General features: G+C 42.1%; 1 long non-coding RNA gene across 1 annotated transcript; it reads left to right on the forward strand.

Annotated features, from left to right (window-relative positions):
• The first annotated feature begins 3,024 nt into the window (after nt 1–3,024).
• LOC107400884 (uncharacterized) lies at nt 3,025–12,421 on the forward strand. The gene is made up of 3 exons (XR_006073520.2): nt 3,025–3,564; nt 7,838–7,918; nt 10,092–12,421. It is a non-coding gene; the product is annotated as an uncharacterized LOC107400884 (long non-coding RNA).
• The last annotated feature ends 8,677 nt before the right edge of the window (nt 12,422–21,098 follow it).

Consider the following 21,098-nt stretch of genomic DNA (forward strand, 5'->3'; position numbering starts at 1 on the left):
GACCTGTTGTCAGTGTCCTGTCTGGGTTAGTAGATATTTTTCTCTCCAGGAAAATTCATGCAACAAAGTCTGTGATTGAGCTTGGGAGCAGAGTCTGCAGCTCTCTCTAAATATATGGCCAACAGCTTGACCCTCCTCTTCTCAGAATCCCAGTGAACGCAGCTCCCAGATTCCTGACTATGAAACACTGCATGATGTAAATGAGAGTAAGGAACTGCCTTCTAGCTGGATTTAAGGACTGAAGAAGGGACTGTTTGGCACTATAAAATTTGTGAAAAGCCCAAGGCTGGAGAGGTCAGAGGCCCCAGTGATAAAGCTATTGTTGTTGTTTTGCTAAACATTTGTGTTTATGCACATAAATTAGTGCCAATTTCAGCTTTGGTCAGAGAAGCTGCTTTTTTTTTTTAAAAAAAAAAAAAAAGCTTTCTTTTTATTTATTCTTTGTGTCTTTCACATCGTGCATCTCAATCCCATTCACTTCCCTGTTCCATTCATATCCACCCTCTGCCCTTACAACACCCTGCCCCCCCCACCACTAATAAAATAAAATTTAAGAGAAAAAAGGAAAAATTTCGTCATGGAAGCTGCAGTATGACACAGTGAGTTATGCAGTACCCCTTTTGTCCATATGTCTTTACTTGCAAGTGTTCATTGCAAAGAGTCATCGGTCTGGTTAGAGGCCTCTGACGTCTGCTACAGTATTGATGCTGGGCTCTCACTAAAACTCCTCTTGGTTATTCTGTTGTTGCCCTGTGTCGTGGAGATCCTGCAGCTTTGGGTCTGCAGGACTGGCCCTTCACATGCTCCAGCAGATCATAGATGGGGTGAATATTGGGGTGGGCCAACTCATAGCCCTGCTTCTGCGTCTGGGTAGTTGCAGGATTGGTCAGCCCACCAGCTCCCCCCTCCCCATCTTCACCATTGGGGTGAGCTCTCCAGCACTGCCCTGGCTAGTTCACCCTTAGCAGCGATGAGCATGGGGCAAGGCCAGTTCTCCTGTTTTCACGCCCTCAGGGTTGGCTCTCCCACACCGGGACCATCAGGGCCAGCTCTACTCTGTTGCTCAGGCGAGATGCAGGGGCCATTCTCCTGAGTGTTGTAGCTAGTGAGGGGCAGGGACAGCTCTCCCACTCTTATGACCTCAGGGCCAGCTCTCCCACCCATCACAGGCATCTCTCCCCCACCCACACCACCATATAGTAGATGAGAGGCGTGGCCAGATCTGCCCCTCAAGTTCTCGAGGCTGGTTCACCAGTACCCCTGCCAATAGGGTCAGCTCTACTATGCCGCCCAGGTGAGGAGCAGGGCCCACTTTCCTGAGTGCTGCAGCTGGTAAGGGGGAGAGTCAGGTTCCTACATCTGCAAAGAAGTTTCCTTGGCCAGGAGTGAGAGCTATTGCAGAGACATAAACTACTGAAGTGTAGAGAATACATGACTGTTGAATGCTTAGCCCGAAAGCGGATGTCTGTACTGTCCTCTCCGAGGCTCAGAGAACATTGTGGAAGGGGGTCTGGAGAGAATGCAGGAGCTGGAGGAAGCAATGGAATGTTGCGGAATACTCCAGAACATGCCACGGCCTTGCCACTCGTGAGCTCACAGAAGTTGGGTTTACCCTCATGAGAGATTGGAGCCACCAACATTCTCTCACAGAGGGAGGCATGCCTCTTGAGACATAGTGCCTCCCTAAGGACTTATGATGAGTTATTGGTTACTGGGGGATGGAGAGACACAATCTTCAGTGGTGTAGCTAGTGGCTAGTTGCCCGTGATACTGTAGATAACCTCTCATTGAGACCCCCCCCCCATAAGCAACCTTACCAAAATCACCCTCTCCCCACTAAGAATAAAAGAAATGAAAGTAGAAAAGGGATGAATTGGGGAGAGGACTGGGGTCATTAGAAGTGGAAGGGGACAGAAGAGGGTCTTGGGGATTAATACGATCAAAATTATTATATAAATGTGCAGAGATGTCACAATGGGTCCTTTTATTATGCATAATTTATATATGCTAACAAAAAGTCTTTGAGAACTAAATTAGGAAAGCCTGATGGGATAGGCTTGTAATCCCAGGTATTCAAGAGGCTAAGGCAAGAGGATTGCAAACTCAAAGTCTGCCTGGTCTACAAAGCAAGTTCACTGCCAGCCTGGGCAATGTAGTCAATTTAGTGAAATTTTGTCTCAAAATAAAAAGTTCAAATAGGACTGGAGACAGCTACATTGTTAGAGTATCTGCCTAGCATGTGCAAAGCCCTCGGGTCAACTTCCCAGCAGAACACACACACACACACACACACACACAGGATGAGACAACAACTTGAATAATTTGTTGCGCTGCACTGGATAACTAATACACTATCTATCTACCTTTTACAGTAAAATCTTTTCCACTTCTCATCTATTACAATCTCTTTTGCACTTAGTGGTTTTTTGTTTTTTGTTTTAAGATTTATTTATTTATGTATACAGTGTTCTGCTTGCATGTGTCCCTTCAGGCCAGAAGAGGGCACCAGATCTCATTACAGATGGTTGAGAGCCACCATGTGGTTGCTGGGAACTCAGGACCTCTGGAAGAGCAGCCAGTGCTCTTCTGAGCCATCTCTCCAGCCCTAGTGTTTTTGTTTGTTTGTTTTTGTTTTTTTGTTTTTTTAATACTTTAAAGGCATTTTAGGGGAATTGGAAATAAGTAAACATACTCAAGTAACCACATTTTGAAATGCGTCAAGGAAACACATCTTTAAGTAGCTTTGAGATGGGGAAGAGACGGGACGCAGTGATAGTGTGCAAGAAAAGTGCTTGAGTCGAAAGAAACATGAAACCCACGGCAGGAGGCAGGGGCACAGCAACGTTTTATAGAGGACAAAGAAAGCTGTAGGAAGGTGTCTTTATTTCAGGGTTGATAAGACTCCCTCGTACAATCTCCAGATGGGCCTTAAACGCTTAAGCTCAAGCAATTCTCGTGGCCTCTGAGGCACAGAGGACATTTGGAAGAAGGGGCTGAAAGAGCGCAGCAGTTGAGTTGCTGGGACGCAGGGAGCGCCCACCCACCCTCACCACCCAGCTTACTTCGGACTTTTAAAACTGTGGTTTTAACAGTACCTGCTTTTCCCAATGTGATTCACTTTTCTGGAGATAAGTCTGTTCCTCTGGGGTAGAGCTGCCTTCCCTTCTCCCTAACCATATTGGTCCACCGAAGGCTGCCAATTAGAGTGACTCCCAAGGCTAGGCGAGTGACCTCACTGGCCCCTGTGCCTTCCTCACACATTTTCCAGTGGAACTTGTAAAAAGAGTAGCGATTCATGTTGAAGAGTGTGGTGGGTAGGTAGCTGTTCCAGCTTTGACCTGGAAGTACTACCCCCAGTGAGGCTTCCGGTAACTGTCACACCGACCTATGACCTGCTCCTGAGGCGGGGCCGAGGTGGGAGTCCTTAAGACCGGAGATCGAGAGTGCTGGCTCTCTTGGTTCCTGGTGATCCTGGATCCGCTGGATTGAGTGGAGTTCTCCAGAGAACCCAGCTGGACTGCACCTCCCCACTCCTGGATCCTGTAACCAATACCTTTACTAGGTGTAAGTTACCCCCCAAAGTGAATCTCCTTTTTAACTTCGTGGAGTTGCCTTAATAAATCCTCCAATAGAAGAAATGAGTTTTCAAAATCTGTTTCCCTGAAGGGCAGAAGACTGAAGGGTCTTATAAATCAGAGAGCTGACTTTGAGAGAAGCATACATGAAAGACTGAGGAAGGGGCGGGGCACGCTGTTGATAGGATGTGTGCTGTCTCTTTAAAGCTGTGCCCTTCCTCAGATGCTGCTACTTAGGTCCGTACATGTTTGCCTGAGGTAGGACATAATGAGTCTCTGCCATTCGGAACCACAGAGTTCCTATTTCCAAGACACAGCCCTTCCCCAAATTCATGGACTTCTCTCTTAGAGAGAAGAGGACACTTTTGGAATCAAAATTTGACACCATCTCTTGGGATCCTCAGAAGATACTTCATCTACTTACCATTGAACTTCTGCCTAGATGGTATTAACCGGATAAAGGAGGATCATGTACATACACATATACATACACAAACACACACATATACAAATACACACATACAAACACATAAAACACATATATACTCACATACACACACACACACACACACACACACACACACACACCTCTTAAGCTATTTTTTATTTGTTTTTGTGATTTTTTTCCTGCCTCTGCTGTAACAGTTATTGAAGGTCTATTATGTTTCCAGCACTTCCAAAAAAAACGTCTGCTCTGCATTAGTTCGAGACACTAGATTTTCAAACTGTATCTAATTATAGATAAGATAATATCTTTAAAATGAAACAAACTGAATATTATCCTTTACAAAACTGGAAAATCAGGGGTGAAGGTCCCCTGTACCTTTCCACACTTTATCTGAGTTTGACCCACTGCTTAAGTGTCTTTTCTGGAGTTTTAGGAAAAGATTATCCCAAGGAACTTGAAACACGATCTCACACGCAAATGCTGTGCACCGCTCTGCTTGGGGGCCTCGGTTCTAAAGGCATTTTGGGGAAAGGTTATTTAAAAAAAAAAATGAATCCGAACTCTGAATTAACTATAACTAAATAGCGTGACGTGCCCCGCAACTCTAGCTTTCCTCGTGGGACGTTTTCCTCTTCCCAAGAAGCAGGCTGACACAAGCTAGCCCAAACCTATGGGCACGGGCCTGCGTGTAGTAGCACAGCCGTGTGGAAGGTATTAATCCCAGCTTTGGTTATTGTCTTGAGACAAACAAGTAGCGTTTGTCCAGGCATTTCTCAGTTGTCTTTCTCCCCGAGTCTTCCTGAAGGCAAATGATCACAACCGTTTAGAGTGCTCCTTGGAGAAAATACCGATGCTGACAAGGAGGAACACTGATGGTTTGCTTTCGATGTGGGTGGTCCTGCGCACCCCTCGTCCTGTGGCTGAGCTCTAGAGCTGCCCAGACTTCCCCTAAACTGGAGTATTTAATACATCTTTACTTGTAATTTAAGATGCAAACTCTTAGGAATAATAAGAGGTAATTGGATGTTTCCCATTAGAAAAATGTAAGGAATTCTCATCCTATTCTGTAGTTAAGACTCTGCTATAAATTTATATAAGAAATTAGAAGTCGGGGGGTGGCAAGATGGCTCATAGGGTAAAGGTGCTTGTGGTCAAGCCTGACAATCCAAGTTTGAGCCCAGGGACCTACCTGGGAGAAGGAAAGAACAGATTCGGGCAAACGCTCCTCTGGTCTCAATCATTGCACCCTGTGCTCTCTCTAGGTCCTGTTTTTGGTTTCATGAAACAGTCTTGTGTTTAGCCTTGAACTCACTCAGTCGCCGCAGCTGATCCTAAAGTCCCGCTCCTCCTGTTGGGACCTCGTGTAGAATTAAGACACGGACCACCAAACACAGTTTAAAAAACAAACTATCAAACAAACAAGATTAAATTTCTTCATGATTACCTCTAAAAAAAACCGCTGGGCAGTGGTGACGGACGCCTTTAATCCCAGCACTCGGGAGGCAGAGCCAGGCAGATCTCTGTGAGTTCGAGGCCAGCCTGGGCTACAGAGTGAGTTCCAGGACAGGTTCCAAAGCCACACAGAGAAACCCTGTCTCGAAAAAACAAACAAAAATCCTGGGACTTGGGCTCAGTGGTTAAGAGAATGTGTTGCTTTTGCAGAGGGCCTGGATTTGGTTCCCAGCACCTATAAAGGGCTGACAACCATCTGTAACTCCAGTTTAGAGGATCTGATGCTCCCATTCTGACCTCTGAAGGCACCAGGCACAGGTGGTACACACATAAACACGCAGGCAAAATATTCATGCACATAAAAATTTCAAAATATTAAAAATAAATATTTAGAAATCTTGATTCTTTACTTTGGGCTGCCGTCTTTGTCCTTTTCCCATATATTTCCAATGTTTTTCTTACTTGTTCGACAACTTGGAATTCTTAATTTGCTCTTTTTCTTTTTGGTTTTTCGAGACAGGGTTTCTCTGTGTAGCTTTGCGCCTTTTCCTGGAACTCACTTGGTAGCCCAGGCTGGCCTCGAACTCACAGAGATCTGCCTGCCTCTGCCTCCCGAGTGCTGGGATTAAAGGCGTGAGCCACCACCGCCCGGCTATGTTTTTTTTTTTTTTTTTTTATTTGCTTGTTTTTTGAGACATGTTTCTCTGTGTAGCGCTGGCTGTCCTGGAACTCAGTTTGTAGACCATCTGGCCTCAAACTTAGAGACCCACCTCCCTCTGCCTGTTAAATGCTGGGGTTAAAGACATGTGCCACCATGCCTGGTAACATAAATTTTATTTTTAATTAATTTTTTTTTTTTTTTTTTGGTTTTTCGAGACAGGGTTTCTCAGTGTAGCTTTGTGCCTTTCCTGGAACTCACTTTGGAGACCAGGCTGGCCTTGAACTCACAGAGATCCGCCTGCCTCTGCCTCCCGAGTGCTGGGATTAAAGGCGTGAGCCACCACTGCCCAGCTCAATTAATTGTTATTTTATCAAAATATATTGAAAGGCTCTTACAAGATTCTGCTAGGCATACGAGATGAAAGGAAGATAATAATTACTTTTTAGCTTTATTTACTTTGAAAAAGAGTCTCACTATGTAGCTCAGGTTGGCCTTGAACGCTCAATTCTCCTACCTCTTCCTCCTGAGTGCTGGGGTTACTGGCATGTGACCTGACACCTGGCACAGAAGTGCTTTATAGAGAGCATGCTTTTTAATTATGATAATAGATTATGAAGTAAAGCATACTATTCTAATTCCGCCAATGAAGAACCTGAGGTGGCAAAAGATGAATTGATTTACCCAAGATCATCCAGTCTAATTAATTCTGGGATTCTTTGAACTCCAAAGTTCTTTCTCTTAACCACACACAATACTCCACTACTACCCACCATCCAAAAATAACAGGTAAGGCCTATTTAGGTCCATTCCACAACTCACGAAGAACCTCTATGTAAGGCAGAGGTACTAGCTACTGTACATGGAACGTTGCTACCCCCAAGCTCCTAAGAAACTTGAAATATACAAGAGAAATCACACAGCCAAATGGCCAGATCTCAGTTACAGCATGGTACATAATACTATGAACTTTCGAGGGGGTGAGGGTGGGGGATGGGGAATGACGGACCAATACTTTTAGCAGAAAGGATGATGTTTTCAAATCCTTCTGACTTTTTCATTAAAAGTTGGGTATAATTTTAATGAAAGTGGGGGGAGAACATTTGAGACAGGGGAGGAAAATGAGCAATCGAGACTTGATGGTGTGTGGGATGAATTTGGTGAACCAAAAATAATTTGGTGTGGGGAAGAAGCAGGAGATACTTTTGGAAGGCTAAATTGTGGCTGGAATGTGGCAGACACCGAAATCTAAACTACACTGGCAGTTCATCACAGAACTGGTGAGGACTTGGGATTGAGGTTTCTGGGAAGCAGGATGAGTGTTGATTTTGTGTGTTAATGTGGTGAGGATATGCGGCCGGATGACCCACTGTGAGAGGTCATGGTAGAAAAGAAAAAATATCATAGAAAAGGAAAAAATATAAATTTTAACTGAGTAGAGTTTTTTTAGAATATCTAATATTATTATTTATTAATTTTTGTTTGTTTTTGGAGATAGGGTTTCTCTGTGTAGACTTGGCTATCCTAGAAATCACTCTGTAGACCAGGCTAGCCTCGAACTCACAGAGATCTGCCTGGCTCTGCCACCCAAATGCTGGGATTAAAGGTGTGTGCCACCACCACCCGGCAATATTTATTATTTTTATGTGTGTGTATCTGTGTGTTCCTACATGAGTTTATGTATACTGTGTTTATGGCCCACAGAAACACAGACATAGGATCTCCTGGAACCAGAGTTACAGCTGTGACAGAGGAGGGAACCGAACCGGGTACTATGAGAGAGCAGTAAGTGCCCTTCAGCCACCTCTCCAGTTCCAGAGTGGGGTTTTAGAAGATTACCAGGTTAGAGCACTGGGGACAGGCTTTGGGTATCTAGGGAATGTCCCTAGTGATAGGAGAAATTGGGTACCAAGAGACTGAAGAGGGAGATTTATATCAATTAATAGTTTATTAACCAATTTAACACTTAAGAAACAGCTGTGAGCAATAGCTTCACGGTGGAGCACTTGCCTAGAGTGTGGAAGGTCCAAGGTTCAATCCCAGAGGCCAGGAAGAAAAAGTTAAGATCTGTTGTATGTCAACCATAAGGCAAAATCCATTGTGTGTGTAGGGGGTGGGATGGGGTAGGATAAGAATAACAACAAAAACACTGGCTCTGCTTTTTGTGAGTTCGAGGCCAGCCTGGACTACAGAGTGAGTTCCAGGAAAGGCACAAAGCTACACAGAGAAACTCTGTCTAAAAAAAAAAAAAAAAAAAAAAAAAAAAAAAAAAGAAAGAAAGAAAAGAAAAGAGCACTGACTGCTCTTTTGGAGAACCCAAGTTCAATTCCCAACACCACATAGCAGCTCACAACTGTCTATAACTCCAGGGTCCAACATCCTCACACAAGCTTACATGCAGGCAAATCACCAATGCATGTAAAATAAAAATAAATAAAAGAATAAAGATTATAAATAAAGAAATTAAAAAAAAAAGTTTAGTGACCAAAGGATAATGAATTTATCCTACCTTATAATTTTTGTCAGAGACAAGTACTTGGTGTCTAACTCTGGTGATTCAGTCATATGTTTATAGATTCCAAATTAGACATCTAGACTTGTAATCTTCAGTACTCAATTGTTGAGGGCTTTGTTGGCCTAATCCAGTCTCTGAAAAATGTGTTAGAGTTCCTTAATAAGTTGGGGCTATGGCATGCATGACACACTATGATGTAGATTCACTCCTGCAAAATCATTCTCTGACTTCTACACATGTGCTGTGGCAAGTGTGTGCCCACACACATATACCCCTACAAATACAATAATAAATAAATACTCCACTATTTACCACACTATTCGATCATTCAAAGTTCATGAATGTTGTTTATATAGCGGAAACACAATTGAAAAGAATTTGATTAGGTGGAATATAAAACTGAATTTGGTCAGAATTAGTTACTGACAGCTGTGAAGGGTGTCAGTGGTGGAGTGCCTGCCTAGCATTACACAAAGTAAAAATAACTGGATGATAAATAAGGGTAAGATTAAACAGTAAAAATCAGTAAGTACCTGAAGAGATAAAGCTGGATTAATAGAAGCACCTAAACATTAAATTATCAGTGATTTTTACTGAGCATGGCCACTAACTTCTTTAGTAGTCCCAATGATTCCTGAGTCCTATGATTGACATTCTTCTGCAGCCTTTTTTCAAAATGATGAAGAGTTGATCGCATACCTAGAAGATCTTGAGGATAGCATAGGCATGTCCTTTACAGTAGAACACATGTTTAGTATGCACAAGGTCCTCAGTTCAATCCCTAACATGTTAACTAAAAAAGTGATATTGAAGAAATGATGAACTGTCACTGCCTGGGCTAAGATACAAGAGACATGCAACTTTTGCTTAGCTTTCCTGTGAATAGCTCTCTGACAAGGGGGCAGGAAGTAGCTGCCATGTCATGAGGTCACTCTGACAGCCCTATGAAGAAGTCCAAAAGATTTAGGAACTAAGACTGCCTGAAAAAAGCCCGATGGGGAAATGACTGGGAAGCAGACACTACAGCCACTGTCATTTCTAGATGGTTTCAAGGACAGTTAGTATCAATCCAACCTCACGAAAGACCCTGCTACTGAACCACTTGGATAAGCTGTTCCCCGATTCCCAACTCACAGAAACTGAGATAACAACTCAAGGAGTTTGGTGATTTGCTGTGGATTCATGGTTAACTAATATGTCTGGAAGTGGGTTGCTGCCAAGCAGCATGATAATAAAAGCAAATTAGAAATTAAACCAAAAGGCAAAGCAGGACTGGGAGAAGAGCTCAGTGGTAGAGGACTTGCCCCCCCCCTCCATGCACACAAAGCCCTGAGTTCCATCCCCAGCACCACAAGAAGAAAAGGGAAAAAGAAAAAAAAATTAGTTGTTTAGGCAACAGATTTCCAATTAGAGTTTTGAAGATGTTCTTGGTTTATTTTGCAGTTCATAGTGAAATGTGAGAAGAGGAAGACTAATGAATGGAAGAACTGTCAGACCAACAGAACCCAAGAATTGTTGACTTTCAAAATGACCAGGCTTTCCAAGATGGAAAACAATGCCAAAACAAAGAAGTGGCTTCTACACCAAGATCCAATGCAGGACTGCCAGACGATCTTGGCCCAAAAACGAAGTTGAAGATAGGATTGTGAAACCCTCTGTTAAAACATTAGGAAGGTCCAAGGTAGTGCTTCAGAGAACCAGAGTCAAATGCTGTGTGCTTCATTAGTACAGTGATTCCAGCAGGATCTCTAAGTAGAGAAGAAATGATGTTAAAAGACTGTAGTGTGTGTGTGTGTGTGTGTGTGTGTGTGTGTCTGTGTGTCTGTGTGTGTCTGTGTGTGTTTAAATGGAATCAGCCCTAGTAAAACTCACAGGATACCCATCACATTTCTATGAGTCCACAGTTGTCAGGGATGTCGAAAGGAACAGAGATGGGATGAAAAGGAAAGCTTCTGGATCGTCACTTTTCTATAGGTAGGAGCCAGACTTAGAAAAACAAGCTGCACATCGTTGAAAAGAAGTACCATCCAAAGTGGAAGCAGATGTATAAAGAGCCAAAAGTCACAGATGGATAGCCATTCCCAGGAAGCAGGGATGAGCATGCATGAAGAACTTCTGATATTTGCCCAACCAGATTCCAGAATATCTATGACCCAGTGACTCCAGCATGCCCAGCATTCACTCTGCTTTGAATGGAAGAGTAGACAGTGGTTATTGCAATTCTGTCCCATTGCTGTGTGGTATATATATATGTGGTGGTGGTGGTGGTGAAGGGCATCTTATCTACTTAAGCCACACTGAAAAAGCTTCATCTACACTTAGACCTGCTTGGCATACAAGATTCTAGACTTTGGGATGCTGTTGCTAATGGGAGGAGGCATTTGGGAGCCTTGAGAAGATGTAAGGATGTTTCATACATGGGTGGTAGTAGAAAGTAGTTAGCAGGGGATATAGGATTAAGTCTCTTGTTAATGAGCAAGATGCTCCCCAGATAATTCTCTCTCCTCATGCTCCCAATATAATCTTCTCCTACAGTAGATAAAACTGACCTGCACCACCCATGGTATAGAAAATGGAAAGGACAGTATGTGGCTTCCAATGCTAACACAGACAAGATACTGTGGTTTCTTGATGTTTCTCTGTTGGATTACCCACTGTGAGGAAAGTCAGCTGTCATATCATGTCATGAGGACCCTCAACCAATGCTCTGAAGTCTGTGTGGTAGGAAACAAAGCTAGAGTGAATCAGACAGTCACATAAGTAAGCTCTCTTAGAAGAAAACCTCCATCTGCACACCAGCCCTTCTTGGAAGATTATGCTGCAGCTGAGATTTTAACTCTAGTTTCATGCACGTGACACTGATCCAGAATCACTCAGCTAAGCTGGGTCCAAATTCCTAAGCCACAGAAACTGTGTAAGATAATAAATGTTTGTTATCATTTTTAGCTACTAAGTGTTGGGGTAATTTGTTATGCAGCAATAGGTAACTAATACAATGAACTGCACTCTCAGTATGTGGCTGGAGTATGACATAATTGTTTAAAAATGTTAAATGTGTTTTCCCTGCATCAGCTGAAGACTTTCCAAATTCCACTCTAGATCTACACAATATAAGATGTTGTGTATACTTTAATTCTTACACTCTAAAAGCTACTGTTCAAAACATTAAATGTGCCAAGGGACTATCAGAATGGTGAATACTCAAAATACACAGGCTCCCTAAGTTAGGATATTTTGACTTATGAGTTTTTTACTTTCTGATGATGCCAAAGATATGCACATTTAGTAAAAAGTATACTTTGAATTTTGATCTTTTTCTGGCCAAGTAATTATGCTATGACATCTCTCTCATAGTGCTTGGCAGCCGCAGGGAACTCCCTGTCAACCACACAGTGAGTAGGGGAAGCTGCTAATGTTTTCCTGCATGTGATGCGACTGAGTTATCATGGCTGGGAGGCTGGTGTATTAAATGCATTGCTGACTTGCATTTTAGACATGCAGTGTGTTCAGTGATGTGTAACCCTATTGTAAGTTGAGGAGCATGTATGTAACACATGGAATTCTTGAGACAACTGCACGGTGTTTGTCCTTGAGTAGATTTAAGAGTGGCATGACTATCTGTACATGTTTAAACCATCAGTTCAAGGTAGATGTAATAGAGACTTCCTGTGGATCCTGTGTCCTGAGAAACAAAAGGCTGAACATGATGAAATGGTAGATTCCAGCAAAATAATGGCTTCCTCATTGAAAGAGCTACAACAATAACAAAGAAAGAGAGAGAGAGAGAGAGAGAGAGAGAGAGAGAGAAGAGAAGAGAAGAGAAGAAAAGAAAAGAAAAGAAAAGAAAAGAAAAGAAAAGAAAAGAAAAGAAAAGAAAAAGATCTACAATATAGGCAGAGTTACTACCTGCAAAATACATATGCGGAAAAATCCTCAACAGGAATGTTGTACAAACTTCAAAAAACTGTCTCGAAGTTATTGTCTATTAGATCTGGCCCATTTATTTAGTGAACTATAATAGCCAGATTTATAGGACCTCTCTCACGTACATTCCAAAATCTTATGGAAGTGTCACCTTAGGCAACGCTACAGACTTTCTTCAGGTAACTGGTCTACACTACTGTTTTCCAGATACACAAACATGTATACATGCAGCAAAGGATGCTCTCATCCACCTTATTTAATAGAAAGATTAAAACCTGAAAGGGTGGTTTCTCTAGAATAGATGCACTTTCTGAAGCTAAGGCCCATGTTAATCTTTATCTTCACATTAAAGCACAAACCCAGTGGTTTAGAGCAATTCATAAGATTTAAGATTAACTTGTGTATTGTAAAGTACAAAGAAGGTAGACATAGGCCTCTTGCTTCACCAAAGCCGCCTTATTCTTCATTGTTAGAGGACTATGCAGAGGTTCTTTCACGTACCAAACTTGGAAGTGATAAACTGTCAGTCCTAATTATTGATGACACAGTTAGGAAGAAAAATAAGTGTTCTCCATTTTCAGGGAAATAGTCACAACTTGGGAGTCTCATGTTCTACAGTTTATTTTTAGTTAAAAAAATTGAAAAGATGAATTGACATTCCCATTCTTAAAAACAAGTTATTGTTTTTTATTGTTATTTATTCTAAAATGACAGCTACAATTGTAAGAACAATGGTTTATCTACAGCACTTTATCAGATTTTGTTTAATGTGATGTTCCTTTATAGAGAAATATAGAAAGAAAAGCATGGGTTTTCTTGGCTAATTGTCTCTGAAGTTAAGTTTTTTTTTCTATTTTGCCATCCATAAGTTGGGATTAATATTGATGACAATGCATGAATGTTATAAAAATCTTCATTTATTATCTATTGTTATTTGAAAATAAAGAGTCTGATTATTGTGAAATGGCTTTTAAAGTTTCATATTTAAATTTTACTGAGATGTCAGTCACATTTGTCTAGAGAATATATATTCAAATATTGGTCTAAAACGTGAATTGTGAAGGAGCTTTTTCTCTTCTTTTGACATCACAGAACTCAGCATTCTGAGCTCTTTCCCAAGAAGCTGGCCTATACGAAAAGCCTATTCTTAATTACTTTCTTGGGGAAAATGTTATGCTCAAAATCCCCCCTTCCCTATTTCTTCCCCTCCCACACACACCTTTTCCATTTATTTATTTGTTTTATATGTGGGGGTGCACACATTGTTTCTGTGTGCATGTCTCTGTGTGAGTGTGGGGGTGCACATGTACCTCAGGACGCGAGTGCAGGTCAAAGAACGACTTTTGGGAGTCAGTTCTGCCCTTCTACCAAGTAGGTCCCAGGAACGGAACAGAGAGATCCTCGGGCTTGATGGCAAGCATCATAAGCCACCGAGCTATCTCACCGCCCCTCAAAACGTTCTCTTATTGCTCTTCCAGGTAAAGACCGTTGAGTGGTTTTGAAGTCATCACTACAGATTATAGATTAAATAAAAAAATACATAGATGTATCAAAGTCATAACTTAGATATTTGTCTTTAAAAATTTTAGTTACTATTGCCAATATTGGAATATGAGAGTTCAAAGCTTTTAAATTCTTGACAGTATGATGGAGGGGAAATATCTGCTTTTAAATTTTCTTACAAAACTTGTTCCTACCCTGTGAGCCTTCACTAGTCCCTGGAATCCATCAGGATTAACATTTATAAACTGCAAACACACAAAGAGCCAGGACCTCAGTATTTCTCAATAGATATAAATGCAATTTTCTTGCAGTGATAAAATGAGGAAATTCTATTGGCACTGAGGAGAATGCACAACCTTCACTTCCAATGCACCTTACAAATAAATAAAAAATACTTTCTTTACAAAATGAATTGATCTGGATTTAGAACCTAGAAAATGTATAAGAAAATATACTACAATAAAGACAAGAATACCCACTTGTCACACCAGGTGGCTATGTGTGCCTGCTTCTAAACATTGATCACAACAAAATATTAATGTATTTAATTCCTGCCTTAGAAGGGCGAATATCTTTTTTATTCTAAAGCCACTACTGCTATGTATGCCTGAAGGTTTTGTTTTAAGGGCAATGTTGTATAAAGTAGGCAGAATACTGCCAGAACATCTTTGAACATGAAAACAGAGTGTGAATTTCACTGTTTTGTACTTATTTTCATTCTCATAATATTTGAAGAGAATAAAATTTAAAACACCATGTAAGTGGCTCTTATTTCTCCTACTGTCTTAGTAAGTTGTTTGCAACATGAAAATATTTCATTGTTAATGGCCTGTAGAATGTTTTTTTTAGCATCACTAAAAGTGACTATTCAGGGCCTGATAAAAGAAAATCAATTCATCCTTGTGTCATCCTCAGTCCCAATATATCTTAGACATGACTTTTCCTTTATTTTTATTTTATATTTTTAGTGATAGAATGAAGAATTGGAAATGGTACGATCAATGCGGTAAAAAATATACATCTCACCCGGTGGTGGTGGTACATACCTTTAATCCCAGCACTAAGGAGGTGGATCTCTAGGTTTGAGGCCAGCCTGGTCTACTGAGTGAGTTCCAGGACACACACACACACACACACACACACACACACACACACACACACCTCTAGTCTTCACACTTTGGAGTATCATTTCAGAGACTCTGCTATGTTATTAAATTTTATAAAAGTCTGTGCATTACTCAACACACAGAACTGCAGGACTGCCTAGTATTTTACAAGAAATGAGAAAAGAAGATTAATTTAATGTGAGTGTGCTGGTGCCAAGGAATTGCCCTGTTAGCGCTTTCCTCTCTTCATTCAGAAGACCAAGATCAAAACCATCATTACAATAGCACAAGCATCCCAATTGTTTTCTGACCCCACCCCATCCGGTGTGAGGGGGGTGCGCACCCATGTGTGTGGTTTTAAGTGTTCAGTAACAACAACACCAATTTTTTTTTTTTTCTAACTTGTAGCCCATTCACATGTAAGTAAAGACTAGAACAGATGTGACTCAGAACTGACAGATTTGGCAATTCAAATTCTAAACAAGGCCTCATGGGTTGGAAGAGTAAAATGTCCCTTAAATTCTCAGCCTCTGGCAATCAATGGCGGGTGTCCGGCAGACAGACCTGCTCCTGGGTGGTTTTCAAGCTCTCTTCTCCTCGGACGGACGGCTGAAGAAAACCCTGGAAGAAGGTTCAGAATCAGAGCGCGTCTACCCAAGGCTCTCACGCACCAGCCCCGCACACCGTACTCTCAGATGATCTAAAATGTCGGGTAGATCTGTTTTAGGGTTAGTAAGCTTAAGAGCGGACACCGGTGTACTAAAAAGAACTGCTGCCTCCAGTGAGTCCCGGCACTGCTTTACTTGCCGGCATTTCCGTGTTGAGTCGTTTAATATGTTATATAAATGATGAGGATGATTATGCTGATGATAGTGGTCTGGCCTGCTTTTGCAAAATTAAGTTTTAATGTTTTCTGTGCTTGAATATAGAAGAGCTTCTCGATGATTGATTAGAACTGCTTGCTGGCTATTTCAGAACATTACTTTTAAAAGCCCTGTGTTGACAAAATAATTTATTACTGAAACTCCAGAGATTACTTTTGAAACACAATCGGTACCATGTGATTCTGAGAGCTGTGTTCAGTGGACATTAGTGAAGTGAAGAGGGGGAATTTAGGCAATTGTCTTAATATTTAAAGTCTGTTCCTGTCCAGGAGCCAGAAAGACTAGTTACCCACAGCCATGGTAAAATATTTGAAATTCTCTGGAGTTTTATTTTCATTCCTATTACAATACCTGAGCAGTAGGGCTTCTATGAAGGGAGAGAAAAAATGATTTAACCATGACTTTGCTAGTGCAGATTGAAATCAATTTATTTTAAATCATTGGAAAGATAACATGAAAAATCTATCCATTTATATAAGCGATTAGACCTGATGGTAATTATTATGATAATAGAGAAAAGGAAACTAAATCAATCATGAGACTTTCCTTCTAAGTAGGATGTCACCTTTTTTTTTTTTTTTCTGGGAATTTATTTCTGGGTAATTATTCCTGAATTCTATCATTCGGCCTGAATAGGCAAAATCCCATTTTCAACAGTAAGTTCAGTTAATGTAGCAGATGGCGCAGGGTCACCAGACCCATCAAGTTATTGTTTTCCTGCATCAATAGTAATAGAGTAATTCCATCAGGGTTCGTGCTGTTCTTGGTTCCAGGTACTCAGCAAATATGAATTCATCATTGCAGCACTCCTACTAAAGTGGAAAAAATTTTAATAAACAAAATATCATAAAATAAAATTGACATTAATTTATTTGAAAGCACCTGTGTAAGACACGCAGAGAAATTAAAACTATTTCATGTTTATATTAATTATATAAAGAAAGGTAGCACTGTTTTATTGTTCACTCTCGGTGGAACAAAAGGATTTATTAGAAGGGTTTCAGTGAGAGAGAAGGAGAGTGGAAAAAGGGCCATGGAGGGTTGCCAAAGTAACCAAAGCTCACTCTGTAGGTGTGTAAAGTTGTCAAACAATAAGTAGACGTACTCAGGAAACTTCCCTGAGGTTCATCCTTTCAAAAGAGTGTCAATATGTCAAATAGGTATTTTCTCAATCCACGTGCCTGCCTTTCTCACGTCCCTCGAATCTATCACCTCAAACCATGGCTTCTCGCCAATTATAAAATTGGAAATGAAAGAATGAATAAAATGTTCTTCCTCATGCCGTGAGCTACGCAGGGAAAACTTGAGGATCGTGGTCCAGACATTTCGTTTCCATAAAGGATGGTGCCATGGAGCTGGAACCACCTTAGGAGACTGCAAGGGTCCCACCTCCCCGGGTCTCTGGACTCCTCACACATCTGTAGGGAAGGCGTTCACAGCAGCAGTCCTCCGCCTCCCTGCCATGGCCCGAGTCTGTCCCCTGGGTCCGGCTCCCGGGCTGCTGGGCGTGGGCGCAGCGCCATCCCGGGTGCATTCCATCCTTACCGGGCATCTTTCCCGGGCTTGGGCCTGTGTGGTGTCTGCCCAGAGAGAAGGGGCCCCAGGAGCCCCGATGGGCACCCGGACCTGAAGAATCTCTGCGGGTTTCTCCACTAGAGAGGGAGACAGTAAACACTCTGCTGACCCCTTCCTCCCCGAGTCCCTCTTACAATAACTTCAAGGATAAAGACTGGAGGAGAGGGCTTCATGTAGAAGGTGGTCAAGCCCATCTGTCTTCTTTGTTCCTTAAAGTAAAACCCTCGTTCACCGCACTCACCACACTTCAGCTCAGAGACCACAGGGTCCCCCCTCCATCTGCAACGCATTGGGAGCTCCGGCACTAGACGCACAAATCCAAACAGAAGTATTAAGGACAGTTGGATGGGTAGCTGCCAAGCCTGGTTAGCTATTTTGGCTCAGCTCTCGCTCAGTAGTAAAAGAAGTAGAAGGCATTTGGCGAGGTCACGGTAAAGTCCTTAATCTGCCACTAGAGGCTGCTCTGAAGTCTTAACCCATGAGAGCTGAAGTAGTGAGACGACTCTTTCCCCTCAGCCAGGAACTGGAAAAGTCTGGAGGTGGTGCTAGTTTGCAATTCATATTGCGATGTTTCGCCCCCACGGATAGCCTTCTGTTTTTTTCTTTTCTTTCTTCCCATTATTTCCCTCCCTCCTTCCATCCCTCCCTGTCTTTCTTCCTCCTTTCTTTGCTTCATACAAGTGTTTGATTTTTGTTTGATCCAAGCAGAAGATGAAGAAATTCTTCCTTTGGCTTCAGTGCATCTGTCTTTCAAAGCAGTGTCGTAAACCCACCTGGGATGCTTGTGGCCTCTATTACTAAATTTTCATTTTGCTGTTAGAAAGTAACTTGCGTAGAAGGCAGAGTTCACGACCGAAATGCACTGTGCCTGCTGCTATTCTTACAAACCACCACGGTGGATTAAATTCTCTTTTCCTCAGTCCCCTTTTAACAATAGAAGGGACATTCAGAAAAGATTTTTTTTCAAAGAGGCTTGCTATAATTAGATCTCAAATAAGCAAATACTGGATGACACAAGGTGAAGATTTATGGGAAGTTCCAGTAGCTGATGGAGGTTTCCTGTCTTATCAGAAGCATATTGCGTTTCTAACAAGTGAGATCCACCCCTCCACGCCAGATGACAAAACTACTAATCTAACACACGAGGCTTACACACGCACCAATTTTCGTGATACATTAGTATGCTAGGAGTGTTGTTTTATTTTGTTCTAGATTTATTTATTTTGCTTTTGGTTATTTTAGAGGGTTTTTTTTTTTTTTAAGATTTATTTATTTCGAGTGTATGAGTGTTGTCTGTGCACCACTTGTGTGCCTAGTGCCTGCAGAGGCCAGAAGAGGGCATCAGATTCCAGGTGAGTGAAGTTAAAGACAGTTGTGAGATGCCAGGGGTGTGCTGAGAACCGAATTCAGGTCCTCTGCAAGATGGCTCTTAACCACTGAGCCATCTCAGCAGCCCTGTGCTTAGATGTGTTTCTGTGCTCCTGTTTAATATTTATAACAGTCAGATGAGGCAGATAGTATAATCTGTTGTTTAAAAATCGTGTGTGTATGTGTGTGTAAGGGAGCGGTATGTGTATGGGCCTAGAGACCTGTGTAGTTTAGCTCTTCATGACGGTGCACATCTTTAATCCTAGAACGTGGAAAGAAGAGGCAGGTGGATCTTGTTGAAGCTAGCCTGGTCCACATAGCAAGTTCCAGGACACCCAAGGCTATAGAGAGAGACTGTGTTTGGAAAAAAAAAGAGAGAGAACTACAGAGTTTCATGGTTCCCTCAGAGCCTCCTTAGTGCCCCGTCCTTCTAGGCTTGGGTCCTGGAACACTGACTAGGGGTGAAGACAGGGCAGAAACATAGAACCTGTACAGTGAAGCTGGGATCAGGCGGGATTCTCTACATGTCACCTCCGCAACCTTCAGCAAAGGGGAAGGGGCTAGCCAGTCTTTCTGGGGATCTCTGGAGGCAGCAGTTTTAGGTTGTAAACATTTGGGAGGAGGGTGTGTGTGTCTGTTTGTGTGTGTGTCTGTATGTGCAGAGGGGCTGGAGGAGGGCACTGGTGTACTCTCCTATTACTCTCTGCCTATCCCTTTGAGGAGGGGCTCTCCCTAAATCTGAGGCTCACGTTTTCTTGGCTAGCCTGGGGGCCAGCAAGTCACAGCAATGCTCCTGTCTCTACTCCCTCAGAGCTCAGGCGATTGGCACGGATGGGATGCCCTGCTTGTTACCTGGGTGCTGGGGTCTGAACTCCTGTCTTCATGGCTTCGCAGCAAGCACCGCTGAGCACTGAGTGATCTCCCCAGATCCAGGTGCCTCCATTTTTAAGGGCACGGTCAGAATTAGGAATTAACTCACTACTAATTCTTGTGGAGGGAGAAAAATAGAAGAAGGATTTCTTCCAGAGAAAGTTCCCTAGGGACTCACAGCATTTGCATCAATATTCTAGAAAACTTGAACAAAAATCCCAATTTACTGTTTCTACAATCTACTCAAATATCACCTCAGTTGTTGAGTTTTCTTTGCAGGTCCCTATACCCTTGCACTCATATTTTATAATTTTCCTTCCCTGTTAGCATCAGGTTTGTAAAAGACCGGAAGTTGACAAAACAAGTGTTGTCATTTAGACATGAAGAGTTTCCCCCCAAAGGCCCAAGTGTAAACACTCAACAGCCCGATGGTAAATGCTGGGAAATCCTGAGGGCTCTGTCTTCATCAGCGGATTCGTCCTTTAATTGATTATTCATTTGACTGCTTTATTGGAAGAAGAGTCCTAGTTAGAGGAAGTAGGTCACAGTGGGGCAGGCCTTTGAAGACTATCTTGTCCCTCCCCTCCTCTCCCCTTCCTGTTCACTATGAGGTAAGCCACTTAACCACATGTTATACACATATTCTATTTCAACATGCATGGAACCGTGGCCTGAAACCATAAGTCAAAATAAATATTTCCTCCTTCCAAACAAAATCCTGATTAGCATAGAAAATTGGTATGATAAAGTAAGGACACTGTGGCTACAAGATCGTCAAGGGTTCAAAGTCTTTGCTGCCGGCTTGTAGCAGGAATTTGGAGAAGTTTGGAGATATGGACTAGTGGAACCCTAGAATGCTGTAAGCAGAGCTTAGAAGACAGTTTTGATTGGTTTTCAGAAGACCAGAATGCCAGTACAAATAGAGACAATAAAGATGGTCCTCATGAAGTTTCGATGAGAACAAGATTCTGTTGGGAGTTAGATTAGAAGCCATGTGTGTTATTCTGTATCTAAGAATTTGTCTACATTGTTTTGATGCTCTAAGACTGTATGCCAGACTAGTTTAAAGATGTTATCATCGGCTGTGTGTGATGGTACATGCCTTTAATCCCAGCACTTGAAAGGCAGAGGCAGTGACCGCCACCAGTTGCTATGGTGATATTTTATTTGTACTGAAATGTGATTTTATTTGCATGTTAATAAATAAAGTTGCCTGGGGG

This window comes from Peromyscus maniculatus, chromosome 6, assembly GCF_049852395.1.
Source record: "Peromyscus maniculatus bairdii isolate BWxNUB_F1_BW_parent chromosome 6, HU_Pman_BW_mat_3.1, whole genome shotgun sequence".
Classification (NCBI taxonomy): Eukaryota; Metazoa; Chordata; class Mammalia; order Rodentia; family Cricetidae; genus Peromyscus; species Peromyscus maniculatus.